Below are 10,950 nucleotides of genomic sequence, written 5' to 3' on the forward strand. Positions count from 1 at the left end.
AAAACATATTTACTTATAATTTTATCCAGGCTGGGAGCGTATTTTTACACCCTCATTATGTAGAGCTCAAATCTGTAAACACTAACTTGACCATTGAAATTAATCTTTATGATTATATATACACCATCAAAGTTTGCCTCCTAACAACTTGTGAAAATTTCATTCGAATATTTCACCTTGTATCGATACTCAACACATTTGAATACACAATTTAACGAGTAATTATTTTATATTTCATTCGAATATTTCACCTCAGTATCGAAATATCTATTGATCAATAACTCTTTTAATAAATTTCACCATAAAACTTAAGTAATTATTTAAGAATAGAAAAATCTAAATAAGCTTCATGAAAAATCTGTCATGCCCGGCATAAGAAGACTAGAACATCACGGGTATATTTGTATGAAGGATAGCTTTTCTGTAAGATGGGGATTTCATTTATGCCAATGTTGAAAGTAATGGGGAGTTGGGGCCCTTTAGTTTGACTATAGAACCGTTTTGTTTGTTTTCTTTGCCTTGCAAGAGGGAGAAGGAGCGTTCAAGCAAGACAATACGTTGAGTCAGATTAAACATGTTGTCTACCATAAATAGTAAGGTGCTGTTTTCACCAATATAGAACAGTATTTGGTGTAGTAATTAATTTAATTTATTGGTCACTTTAACACTTATACTATACACCTTACAACACTAGATTTTTTTTATACACACACTCACATTTATTTTATTATGTTTATTTTATTATTTTTTCTCTTCTTTTTAACAACAGGTTATTATTTCGGTAGCATAAACGAGTTGTATGTTCAATAATAAAACAACATGTTTCATTTACACAACTTATGTGACCTAATTTATTGGTCTAATCCAACTTATAGGGTTCAAGTTCCCTCTACATTATACGGGTTGCTATTATTTAATTTTATTTTTTTAAAAGTAAAAGAGTAGATTCTGGACTAGGATTGACGCTGCTGGGTTGGAGGTGTTTGGCAGCTAATATGTTTAGGATATATTCATGGGTGGATGCAAATGATCGAACACTTTGATGTTCATCATTGTATAGAATGTTGTGAAATGCATATGGGTTGGATCTCTAAATGAAATAGAATAAGTGTGAATGTGTATAAAAATTAAGTGTGATTAGGTGTATAGTACAAGTGTTGTACTGACCAATAAGTTAGTTACTGCCCTAAATATTGTTTAATTTTACTGCTGAGGATCTGCATTCTTTTTACTCGGTTGTGTGATATATTAATATTGTATGGCATCCATTCTGATTTCTCTTTTTTTTTTCTTTTCTTTTTACAAAATAGAAATATGTAATAATGAAACCTTGTCACATAGGTAATTGACTTCCGTTTATGAAAAAAAAAGTTCAAATTGATTCTGATTTGGTAATTCAATTAAATTTGAGGAACATAAACAATTCTTAGCTTAAAATATCAAAAACAAGGTAAAATAAAAGGTTATTAATATATCAGATCGGATTTGTTAGTTTTGAAGTTATTCAATTTATTAAAACTTAAACTTACATAAATCAAGTTAGTTTTTTCTTGAACCAAATCACTCCCCCCCCCCCCCCCCCCCCCCCCCCCCCCCCCCACACACACACACACACTCTTAAAACCGGATGAAGTTAATTGAATTTTCTAGTTATCCTAATTCCTAAACCTACTTACACTCCAACTTTGATTCTTTATATTCATATTTAATTTGATGGCTGTTTGGGGTGGCTAGAATTACTTTAAGCAATCTAAAATTAATTCGACCTGTATTTTATTATATTTAATGAATTTGTATATATACGTACTATAGATTCTGATGATTTTGATTCAACCAAAAAAAAAATTTAGAATTGAAAAAAATAAAACTTCTTGGAAGAATGAATCAATTGTACAATAAAGCGATCGAAAGACACACAAACACACGCAAGGATTTGTTACATATATTTTTTTTTTTGTTAATTTTATGTTTAAAAACAATGTTGTTTTATAACATTCTAAATTCAAATTAATTCTGACAAGTTTTATAATGTATAGTAAGACTGAAGAATTGATTCTCATATTTTTTTTAATTCATCTAAAATTGATTCTACAAAAATAATGAAAGCGGAACTTCTAGTATGATCATGAATAGAATAAATTATACTAAAAACAAAATACAAAAGGTAAATGATGCATGGTCACCAATATATTACTAGACACCTACAAAGAAAAAAAGAGAAAAAAAATGTAAATATAATAAATAATATGACGTGATAAAAGGAGAAACAAAATAAAAAAGTATTATATACTTTACTTATTTTATATTTAAAAATAATTTTATTTGATAATATCCAAACAAAATCCTTCAATTTTTTATACTATTTTTTAATATATGTTGTTTTAAAATCAACTGTTTTACAATTATCAAACACTCCATACAGAACTTCTTTTTTAGATATTATAATATCAAGTTGTCAATTATGAAAGAAACCAAGTCTTCATTTCACCCGCACACACACTCAAAATGTCTCAAATCCTACCAAGTTTCTCACCCACCAAGAAGTTTCCCACATAAATTAGTACTCTCATTCTTTTCTCTCTTTCTCTCTGTCTTTCTACCTGCCTACCAAACATTTACCTCATATATATGCTTCCTTAATTTGTCCAAATCCAAATCATGCTTACTTTAAAAGCTTGCTTCTATTATGGCTTAAGGTGATACTAATCCCAACCTTGTTATTTCACACACGTGATTTTCCCATGTTGAATAATTAAACTGGCACACAAATTAAAGTGTACCCTAAAGAAAAAAAGAAGGACGGGAACAAAATTATTGCCCTGCCCTGACCTCACTTCATAGTTCATGGTACTAGGAAAAATCTACAACTACCAGAGAGGTTAGTTAATTTTATATTTCCAAATGATAAAAAAGAAAGAAAAAATAATCAGTATTCCTGTGGACCTTGCCTAACATTCAATATGAACTGGCCTACCAAGATTGTCAAACTTTTCGGCGTAACCTTGTTGAGATTGGAAAAATGAATTATCCATCTTTGTTTCTTTCTATAAATTTTAAACTATTTTTATTTATTTATTTTGATATTATATTTGTATATTACACATAGATATAGATAGCTATAGTACATGGAGCTCAAAATACATATGCCTAATATGTAGTTGTGAGACTTAACCTGGCCGTGACAGTGACATAATTATAGCCTGAGTTTGGCGGACCCTGCAATGCAATGCCAAGCCAGAATATACATCATCAAAGACAACCAATTGCATAAATACGATATTTTATTTCTGTTTAATTAGTAATTTCAAATTTTAATATTAAGTATCCCAGTGGTGTTAAGTTAAATAGACTGCTCTTCATAAAAAAAAAAAAGTTAAATAATTGAAACAAGAATTTTACTATCAATAATAATCATGTTCTATTAGTAATGATGATAATATGGGAGGCACCCCAATTTTATAGGGTAGGCGCCAATGACATGCCCAATATGCTTAAACCATCTCACACTCAATAAAAATGTAAAAATTCATTGTGAATCCTGAATCAATTGTGTCAACTTATATCGACTATTAATAATAATTTTGTCTAATTTGAGTATGATTTTTTTTTCAAATAAAAAATGTGTTTGCATATAAAAAATATAGATCATCAAAGTAATTAAGGATATTCTCATTATAATTAAGTCGTCACTCTCTTATTCTTCTTTTTCACCTTTGAATAAGAACCGCCAGTGTGGCACCTAATACTTTATATTGTTTATTATGATCCTATATGGTCTACAGTCAAGCAAGCCGGCCAATAGCCTCTCGTATAGTTTTTCCCTAATTTAATTTCGTGAATTGATTGGTTAATTTATTGTATTTGACATGATAAAATAGTTGATAATTAACTCACCGTCTGTGTATATTTAGGGGACAGATTTGTCTTGACCAATTGCCATTTGACATGAAATTAATGTACTGTAGAAATTACTGAAAGTATGCACATGGCAGTATTTGAAGATAAATAAATTGCTAAAGGTGTGATAAAGTTATGGCATCATGGAATATTTTAATGTGCTGTTTGTCTGCAAGGTTATTTGCATGGTCTAGTGAGATATAAATATATACAACAGTGGGTGTTGGCGTGTCAGTGGTTTTAGGACACTATACCCCGTTCATTGCTTCAATATATATCTACTTGTGTTGTGTGTGTAAATAAAAAAGCACTAAAGTAAACTTTTTATTTTAAAATTAACAATAAGAAACTTTCTAGCTACTGCATCAATTAAGAAATCCCCTTTATTTGAACATGCACCATGTAAGGCTTTTACTTTGAAGACATTCTACCTAGGAGAGTAGTTACTCTTTTTAATTTACCCTTTTGTAGGGATCTTGTTCCTTTCACAAGAAGCTTGAAATTGACTCATGTAAGAACATGTTGTGTTTGAGAATGGAGGGTTATATATATATTTTTTTTCTTGGTTATTTAGAAATATATACACAAGATAGATCTTCCCTATTGTAACCAATGGGCTAATTCCATTAATAACATCTTTGATTGATGATCATTTTGAAATTAGTATGCCAATTCTCCAATCATGTGTCTCCAGAAAACGGTCATTTTCAACAAATTAAAATTGATCATGACTTAACTTTAGTATGGTCTCTTTTGTTGCTGAAGATATCACATAATTTGTTATTGCGCTCTGTCATGTGTTCATTGCTAGTCATTCTTCAATGCTTACTCATTTCCCACTTGAAGGTGGGCATGGTATCTCACTTTATCTCTAAAATCCATTTAGCTTACTGACCAACTTAAAACTATATAGTATATCTCACTGATTTTAGTACCTCATCAAACCCTTTCTGGAGATTTTTTTCTTCTTTCATACAAATAAGTTCTTTTTTTTTCATTAATTAATTACCATTGAAAATCTTTTGACTTCCCTAATCAATAGAGAAAACTTTAGGGAAGATGATATATCATTTTCTCTCTGTCTACACATTGATATTTGATTATTTACCATGCTGAAAATTCAAACCATTATGATTTGTATTTGATTGCAATGATAGCTAGGACAGTACGTTTCTTCTTTGGCACTTAAGCCGGTAATAAATTGATAACTTTTTCATGATAGAAATTAATAAATTCATAATTTTTGCATAACAGAAGGAGTTTAAAAATGGATTAATTCCACGGTCCTAATAATGATTATCCATTAAAGGGTAATTAAATCAATTCATAAAAACAGTGAGTGACTTTGTCTTATTGGCATTTGGTCCCCCCCATCACCTCTCCTGCGTTCTATCTCTTTTTCAATGAAAATAATATAAATCAGAATTTGATTCCCCTTTCTCTTCTCTCTCTCTCTTTTTTTTTTTTTTCTTTTCAAGATTTTTAAAGCGTGGAAAGAAAAATCTAAACCACTAACTCAAGTGGGCAGTGGATATGAAATTACATATTACCAATCAGCAGCTTTGGAGAATGAAAGTTATGGAATCCCACAAGTGCTCCCTGCTATGCACTTTGTTTTGGGAACCGAACTGATTCACATAGGCCATCAAGGTACAAAAGACTGATTAATCTTAAATTAATGCCATTAGCATAACATATTAATTAGTGACTGAATGAAGATATTTTGGATTAAACTTAGAGAGATAATTAACAGTGAAATAATTGAGCATTGAAACTATTACAATTGTCATGGAGCACCAGCTTAGGAGTGCTAGATACTTTTAAAAATTGAAAAAAGAAATCCAACTTGAGAGGATCATATTATAAGAGAGAAAAACATGAAAACAAGTTATAATAAGATGATTAGGATCTATAATATAAAATTTATTGATTTTATACTTTAATTTTTTTGGTCCTTACAACATATGATTCTCTCATATTAACCATTAACCAGTAAGAAAATTCCTTATCCAATATAACCCTACTGGCTATAATGTCATTTCATAATAAGTACATGCTTCTCCTTCAATATGTTTTTGCAGTCAGCTTTTAATTGCACATCTTTTTAAATTTCGATACTATATATATGATGGATAAAGAAAAATTGTTATCGTCAACACACTCATATATTTGTTATTATATTATTAACTAAAATTTATTAAAAATTATAAAATTTTGTAAATTTCATATTTTATTTAATGAGTCTTAATTATAATATTGTAATTTTTTATAAATTTTAATTATAATTAGTAGAAAATATATTTAAAAAATTATGTTAAGAATATGTTGCTAAATAGGTCATATGATTACGATACTGAATGCAGTTTTAATTTGTCATATATATATATATATATATATATATATATATATATATATATATATATATATATATATATATATCAACTATCCTATTTTCTTTGAATTGAGAAACCTGTATGCGTGTTCCAGTTCAGATGTAATGAAATCCTAATATTCTCTAAGATAAGATGGACGAGACTTTTGATAGAAATCACATGTTCTCACCATATATATGTGAATGCATATATGAACAGAAAAATTCTCGAGTATGAAACAAAAACTCAATCTGCACTTCAATATCAATACTTCAAAGATATCCATGCCGGTTTGATAAAATATGGAACTCATGCTGTTACAGGATCAGCCATTAAAGTAGAATATTTACAATATATTCGAAGCAAAGAAGATTAAAGGGCTTGCCAATTACTTGTCATCACGCCAAAATTGTCTCTAAACTGAGTCAACTCTTATGATTTAATTTGCTACAAAAACTGAGATAAGATCTGTCTAATGCCTGTCTTGGAGAACGGTAGACAATCAAAAGCAAAACTTTGACTCTATTCTTGCTCGAGGAATTTGCTTAAACAAGCATTTTTCTCTTAAGTGTTACTATACATAGAATTGGATAGCCAATAAGGCTCTACAAGAAATTAAAAGGATGAGAATATAGAGTTGGCGATGAACTTGATCAATTCAAAACTAATTCGAGACTTGATTGGTTAATTATATCGATAAGCTTAGTTTTTTTTTATATTAAATTTTGGTTGACGTAATTTGAACTTTTTAATTCTACTAAATAGTTGTGAACTTAAATTCACCTAAACTTAAGGTGGAAAATTTTGATTCATAAACGCTTAACTAAAGTTTGAATTCAATTACTTTTTTTTTATTAAATCAAAGTAGGCTAATAAATTGACTCTCATTTACATCTGTAGATGTAGGAATTTTATATATAAAAAAAGAACTTGATTCTACAAAATGCAAAAACAAATATGAAAAACACTCTTCAAACTTTGAACATTTTAATACAAATAACGTCACATCCTCTTATTTTATCTTCCCCTGGCGTTTTATTCGTCTAAGTTGGGCAGGTTGCAAATTTCACTAACATTACATAGCCATGTGAGTGTGGTAGAGGTATAGTTCACACATGATTTGTACGTGAAGTGCACGCTCTGTTTGAAAGTGCACAAAGCAACACAACACAAAGCCACAAAATCTAGGAATGAATAAATAGAATGGGTGTTCTGATGAAACATGTATCTATCTATGGTTCATCATCATCATCCTCAATATCCCATCACGTATGAAAATGCAATAGTCTCAGCAGTTAGGCCCTGAAGTCAATGCCACAAATATTTTTTAACGCCAAATTTAATGATAGCTTGTCCAGTGGTGGTGTGGTACAGATGCCTCATACCAAAATTCCCAAATTCTACCAATTCCCTTGCCCTTGTGTCTTTATAAATCCCAAACCTTGTTGGGGGCATTTTCTCTCCAGCCAACCACACACACCCATCAAGCCCCACCAATTTTTATTTTTATTTTTTTAAAAAAATCAGTTTTCGAGAGAGAGATATTTTATTTCTCTAAAAAGGTTTGAATAGTATGAGAAAAAGAAACCAAAAAAAAATAGTAGTATATAGTATTGAAAGTTGAAACAACAAAACACAAACACAAGCACAATAAGCAAAAGCAACCCTCTTTTCTTTCATTCAACCCTCCTTTCTCCCCCCCCCCCCCCCCCCCTCCCAGCCTTGTTTTTCACTCTTCTATATTTCTTCTCCAATCCCCACCCAAATCACCCCTAACCCTTTTGACAGATATTAATTTGTTGGTTTTGGAGCAAGGAGAGAGAGACATGGAAATCAGCTCAAGGCTTCAAGAGAGAGAGAACCACAGCCACAATCACAACCACCACCACAACCATAACCTCCCTTCTCCTATGAACTCTCCAACAAGCAATGTGAGCAACTGTATGAGCAGCAGCAACAGCAATGGCATCCAAATCCCAACACCACCCCTCACTCCCAAAACCATTCCCAGATCTGACTCCAACCCTTACCCTACCACTTTTGTCCAAGCTGACACCTCTACTTTCAAGCAAGTAGTCCAAATGCTAACTGGCTCATCAGACACCACAAAACAAGCATCACAAGATCCACCACCATCATCCAGAAACTTCAACATACCCCCCATCAAGACCCCACCAAAGAAGCAACAAGGCTTCAAGCTCTACGAGAGGAGGAACAACAGCCTCAAGAACAGCCTCATGCTCAACACCTTGATGCCCAATTTTGCTCACAATCACAACAACAACAACTCTCCAAGCTTCTCACCAAGAAATATGCCTGAGATCCTCTCCCCAAGCCTTCTTGACTTCCCTTCCCTTGCTCTCAGCCCTGTCACACCATTGAATGATAACCCTTTTGACAAGTCCTCTCCTTCATTGGGGAACTCATCAGAGGAGGATAAAGCCATAGCTGAAAAGGGCTTCTACTTGCATCCCTCTCCCATGACCACTCCAAGAGACTCAGAACCACAGCTCTTGCCTCTGTTCCCAGTTACCTCACCTAGAGTCTCATCAGAATCACCCTCTTGAGGAGATTGGAGAATAGATTGTGTTCCTGTGTTGTGGATGATTTAGATAGAGAGAGAATGGTTGGTGGTTAATTACATCATGGGTTTTTTTTTTTTATTTGAATGGTTTATGGTTTCCTCCATCAACAAGGTTCAAAAGCTTTGGTCTAATTGCAAAAGTGGCTTTCTTAGCATGAAATGGCAACTCTTTTCTTTATTCTCCTGCTTTGTTTTCCCACCTCAAAATATTGCTATCTGTTCTTGTTTTCCCTTTCCATAAATGAAAAAAAAAGTGTCTTTGTCGAATGAATTTTATTTTATTTTTCTCTCCATGTTCCATCTAGTTTTTCAAGGGTTATTCTTGTTAGGAAAAACACATCTTGGGAATTATCATGAGCCAGGGTGTCTCTTTTGATTGAGTGTGATGATGAATTCAATGAATAAGGGTCTTCTTCAAAGTGTCTGTTTGTGTTTGTGTGTGATTGCCGTGTCACACCAACCACCACCAGTAAGAAGTTTGTGTTGAGACGAAGAGAATCCAAAGATGGTAAATTGAACAAAGACAAGGGAATGAGGTTGCTTGGAAGGGACACATGTTACTGGAAATCAGTGTTGGAAAGGACATAACCGTATCCTAAGTTGTCATCATCGCAGAAAGATGCACCAAAAGGAAGGTGGGTGGGTTAACTTGATGAAGATTGAAGGGTGAGAGTGAGAGGGTCCCTCTTATTGGTTATATGCCAATTTAGTCTAATCAGTTTCTCAAGTAACTCAAATCCCAGATAATGATAATGCGCTTTTGCTTCTTTTTTTAAAAAAATTTCTTTTTCTTTTTTCTTTTTTGGCTGACACCTATCTGGGAAGAAAAAACCCATTTCTGTAGCAGTTTTCAAGTACCTATCTGAATAAGAAGTAAAGCAAAGATGACTTTTTCTTTCTTTGGTTTGTTTGTTTTAAAATGCAGAACATTTATGCATGATGTCAATACTCAACTTGTACTTCTTACAACACTCTAGACATAGGACCTATGTATCATATATGTGTAATGTGTTGAAATTGATCATAAAAATTGTGTGCTGTATAGGACCTAATGCATGTTTATTGATCATATTAATTTTTGGTGTGTGGCCCGCATACAGAGGTTAATGTTTTTCCTAGTACTAGGGAAACAAAGACCAAAGTTGAGTTTCACAACACTATGGTGTGTGGTATGAGAAATAAAACAAGGATAAAAAATCTAAATTGTAATTGTTGATCCCTAACATGATTGTACAGGAGTGGCAAGACTATAGACACAGTGCATATTCTGAACTTTTTCTTTCATTCTTCTTTTTCCTGTTATTGTTGAAATTTTGATCAGATTTTCACTCTTTTAAAGCACGGGTTGCTCTTTAAATAATAAATAAAATATAGATTAATAACCACATGTGGAGATTTTAACATTTTCATAATTTATTATAGGCTTAAACATGTTTTTATTTCTAATAAATATTTGATTTTTACTATTGTTTCCTAATAAAATCTTGTCTTACATTAACTATCTAATAAAATAATTTTATTTTTAGTCCTTGATAAATTAGTAATTTTTATGTTTATTCCCTAATAAATTAGCAAATTTTATTTTAGTCCCGACTATTAACAAATGAAAATAATTTATAAAAAATAAATACAAAATTCATTAATTTATTAGAGAGGGACCAAAAATAAAATTATTATTTTATTAGGGATTCAAAACAAAAAATTATTAAGAAAAAAACATAAAAATTAAATATTTATTAAGGATAAAAACATATTTAAGTCTTTATTATATATGTTATTAATTTTTTAATTAACAGTTCCCATATCATTTAAATTGCATTTCATACTTTAATCAATTCTATATATTCAAGTTATATCAATTTAAATAAATCAATAAAAACTAAAAAATAAATGTACTATGCGATTAGCAATAATTTATAAAAATGAGCAACCAAGAAGATTTCTTCTCTCTCTATCTCTTTCTGTTTCCCCTTTCTTTGTTCTTGTTTTCTTTATTTAAATTTTCTTATATTGTAATGGGAGGCATTGAAGGGTAGACAAAAAAACAAGAAAGGAGATAAGATAGAGAAAGTGGGATATTTGTTACAATCATCATGC

The 10,950-nt window shown here is 31.2% G+C and overlaps 1 pseudogene across 1 annotated transcript; it reads left to right on the plus strand.

Annotated features, from left to right (window-relative positions):
- The first annotated feature begins 7,911 nt into the window (after positions 1–7,911).
- Positions 7,912–9,793, plus strand: LOC114380015 (annotated as a pseudogene). Its single transcript, XR_003659644.1, has one exon. The product of XR_003659644.1 is annotated as a VQ motif-containing protein 19-like (transcript).
- Positions 9,794–10,950: the final 1,157 nt, after the last annotated feature.

The sequence above is a fragment of the Glycine soja genome, chromosome 12 (genome assembly GCF_004193775.1).
Source record: "Glycine soja cultivar W05 chromosome 12, ASM419377v2, whole genome shotgun sequence".
Taxonomy (NCBI): Eukaryota; Viridiplantae; Streptophyta; class Magnoliopsida; order Fabales; family Fabaceae; genus Glycine; species Glycine soja.